Below are 4,357 nucleotides of genomic sequence, written 5' to 3' on the forward strand. Positions count from 1 at the left end.
TTATATTCTATAAAAGAGTTATAAAGTGAGGCGCGTCTTCTTTATACAATGCGAGCTGCGCAGACACGCGTCTTCATACAGTTAGAAAGTCAGGCAGGTCTGCGCAAACTGCACGTCCTCTTTATACAGCGCAAGCTCCACAGTTATTCTGATGTTATATTCAATAAAAGAGTTATAAAGTGAGACGCGTCTTTATATAACGCGAGCTGTGCAGACACGCGTGTCTTCTTTATACACTAGGCTGTGCCGACACGGGTCTTCTTTTTACAGTTATAAAGTCAGGCTAGTCTGATTTGTACAGTGGAGGTTTTATGCAGTTTGCTTTGTTTGTATGTGTTTACAACGTGACTTGCAGCCTGCAGCATAGAGCAGTGAGCGTCACATGAAGAAAGTGAAATATCTGTTGGAATCACGATGCTGGCTCAACATCATAATGTCTATCGGCCCTATGTTCTTTGTTTTATGAACTTTTAATTTGTATTTTACTTTCTGATTTCCTGTTGTATTACATTGCTTCATTAATATTCATCATGGTATTTGCATACTGAGCATACACTTACATTACCAAACTACTAGTGCCTATTAAGCTCAGGATATCTTTGATCTAAAAAGTTACTAGTATCAAATGAATAAGTACTAGTATCTAATGATTAAGTGCTAGTATCTATTGAATAAGTACTAGTATCTAATGATTAAGTGCTAGTATCTATTGAATAAGTACTAGTATCTAATAAATAAGCACTAGTATCTAATTTTAGGTACTAGTATCTAATGAATAAGTACTAGTATGTAATGATTAAGTACTAGTATCTAATGAATAAGTACTAGTATCTAATAAATAAGCACTAGTATCTAATGAATAAGTACTAGTATGTAATGATTAAGTACTAGTATCTAATGAATAAGTACTAGTATCTAATAAATAAGCACTAGTATCTAATTTTTAGGTACTAGTGTCTAATGAATAAGTACTAGTATCTAATGGAATAGCTACTAGTAACTAAACAATAAGTACTAGTAGCCTAAAAATAGATACTAGTAAATGTCAAGGATTAAATGACAAAATGGCTTGCCATATCCAGTCTGTCTAAAATGACATGAAGAACCAGAACAAACTGAGACATTTATAATTGTATATGTACAGTATATATATATAAATTCCTTTTTTATATTTACAAAATGGAAACATGGACCTAATGCATAAAAGTGAAAACATTACATTTACTTATTTTATTTCTTTGCAATTCATCATAAAAAAACCATTACAGTCACTTTTAAACAAAGCAACATGCAGCATAACATCAGACTCCACTGTTCAGCATAGTGGTGACCCACAAAACATTTAACGTCAGCTTACATTGGAGATCCACATTTCCTGCAACAATCCATACAAAGTTGTTGAATGGTTTAAAGGCTTGAGTTGGATTTTTGACTCAGATATCAAGAATCAGTGTATGAATCTCAACAGTGGTGACTAACAAATGAAAAGCTTACTGCCGCAATACATGCGGTGTCATGGATGAGTTTTGTACTTTGATGGTACCCAGAATGCAATGCACTTATCTTAAATGTTTTTTTATTTACCTTAAGAAAATAATTTCATTTCATACAGTAACGTAAATGAGAATGACAAAAACACTTTATATCAGCAACTAAATTCCAAAACAGGCAATGAAACTCCCAACAAAAAAATACCACGAACGCTATTTTGCTAGTTTTTATCTAACTGTTTCTGTTTCAACACACAGTTATTAAAAACTAGGGCAACTCTTAACATAAAAAGCAAAGGGTCAAGACCTCAACTACAGCAAACACTCATCACCATAATGGTGACTCAACAAAAACCATCAACATGTAAACTTGTGTTAATTCTCAATAAGAACTTTTGTAGACGTACAACAGAAATAAAGTGACAGTGGTGTCTGTAAGTGAATGTGGTAATAGTGTTTGTGGAGTTAAAAAAAACTCCTTGTAAAATCTATGGAATTTCACTGTTAATTTTACAGACAATGTTACAGTGTTTTTCCGTATTTTTTATGGACGTTTTCTGACAACAGTTTTTTTCCGTGAAAACTACAGAATTTCACTGTTAATTTCATGGGCATTTTTTACAGTGTACAGTATATACAGTAGATATTGAGCTAACTCTCTTCTTTCATGCTTCCTGCAATTAATTAACACACGTTGTACTGTTTCTTCCACTTTGCAATATTCACATAAACCTCTCACGACTTCCCACTAATCCCAATGTTGAATTCAGCCCATGTCCAAGTCTCAATTTAGCAAGCATAACTCTTCCTTACTATTTCTCCAAATACTTTTAGTTACTACCTGCTTTTTAATTTTATATGTCTACCCTTCTTCTCTTTATCCCAGATTCTTATTTCATAACAGACTTGATTTCACCCTTACCTAAAGGTAGCCAAACATCAATGATATCTCTTATCAAAACGATTGTTTTATCTTACCCTGATTCACAAAGGTAAGCTTATAATAATGATTTATAATTTACACTGCCGGTTCGCCCCATGCAGGACATGTTCATTTTGGGGAGTACCTCTTTGCATCATTACATCACGTCCATAAACACAAAGGAGGGGAACCGGCTAGTTTATCACGTTATACAGTATATTTTATATTTTATATCACGGTTATAAAATTGTTGTAAAACTGTGTACCTTCATTGTGTCCTCTTCATGTCTGGGCCTCCTTTTCACTGTAAACCCAGATAAGTTGAGTTTACTTCAAAATTTTGAGGAAACCAATTGCCTTAACAAAGTTAAGTAATGTGTATTTGATATTTAAGTAAAGTGAACTTATAATTTAGTGCAATGTGCTTTTATGTGTTGGATGAGCTGAACATTTTAAGTAGACTGAACTTAAAATAATTAGTTACATCAACTGCTCTGTCAAACTGTGAAATGTAATAAGTTGACTTTACTAATAAAAAATGAGGAAACCGATTGCACAAATATTTTTAAGTAAAGAAGTGTTTTAATTTTAAGTTAGTAGAACTCAAAAATAATTGTTGTCTGAACTTACTGATCAAGTATAATTAAGTACTGCTGACTCAAAATCATTACTTAAGTTAACTTATTATAATAGTGTTCACTTTACTAAAGAAATATTAGGAAGTGATTAAACTGCCATTATGGTGATCAGTGTTTGCTTTAGTTGGGCTCTTGACTCTTGCCTTCTCTTGAATTAACTTCTCTGTCTGTGCTTGTGCCGTGCTTCAGAAATAACACTTGCGCATTGACTAAAAAGTGATCTTTAAAAGATCAGTTTGGAGTAGATTTTTATAATAGGTGTCAATTATTAATAAAGTACAAAAGCTGTTCTAAATAGGAATGAGTGTGATCCTTTTCTTACTGATGAAAATGTTTAAGTTTATAAACGCACAAGGATTGTGTCAAAATAAAGAACGTTTTACTGACACACTTAGACATCAACACTCATCACACAAACCTCAACAATGGTGACAATCATCAAACAAATTCAGATAAACAGATCAACTGCAATGCATGCTGGGAGTCATGAATGAGTTTTGTACTATGATGTTTCCCAGCATGCATTGTAACATGAAGTTTTATTTGTTGATTGTCACCATTGTTGAGTTTCATACACTGATTATTCATGTCTAATTTATATAGTTAAAAGGTTTGTTCGCATTATAATTTGTCTCTGAGGATATGACAGTCATAACACTAATCTTACTGTAAGATCAAAACACTTCACAAAGTAAAAACAAACACTGCTCCTAATCGGTGATTCACAATGATTCAATCACCAATTGAAAACAGCTACCAGATTTATTTTCTTTTTACCCCTAACAAATGGGTTTCATCACATTGTTTTAATGGTTGAAGCGATTCAAAGCAAATGTTCTAGTAGTGAAACACAAGAGTCAAGAGCCTAACTAAAGCAAACACTGATCACAATAATGGTAGTCTGGGAAAATTTGAACCTGTTTTTAAAATTAATTCAATGATTGCTTGCTATCTGGGACACTTTAAAGTTTTAAGTTAACGCAACTATTTCAATTTTGAGTACGGTTAACTCATTTTTAATGAGTAGGAATACAGTAGGAATACACTATTCGGGAATACAGTGTGCTCAAAAGAACATCTTGAACATTTTGAGTAATTTTACTTAGTTTTTGTTAGTTATATTAACTAAACATTTTAACATTTTAACAACAATTAACAACGTCTAGTAAAATCAACATTTTGGCCAAATTTAAGTAAACATACTAGCACTTTTCAAGTAAGGTATACTATTTGATTTTACAGTGGTTTCTCTCTCTCTCTCTCTCTCTCTGTGTGTGTGTGTGTGTGTGTGTGTGTGTGTGTGTATA

The sequence above is a fragment of the Triplophysa rosa genome, linkage group LG1 (assembly GCF_024868665.1).
Source record: "Triplophysa rosa linkage group LG1, Trosa_1v2, whole genome shotgun sequence".
In the NCBI taxonomy this organism is placed as follows: Eukaryota; Metazoa; Chordata; class Actinopteri; order Cypriniformes; family Nemacheilidae; genus Triplophysa; species Triplophysa rosa.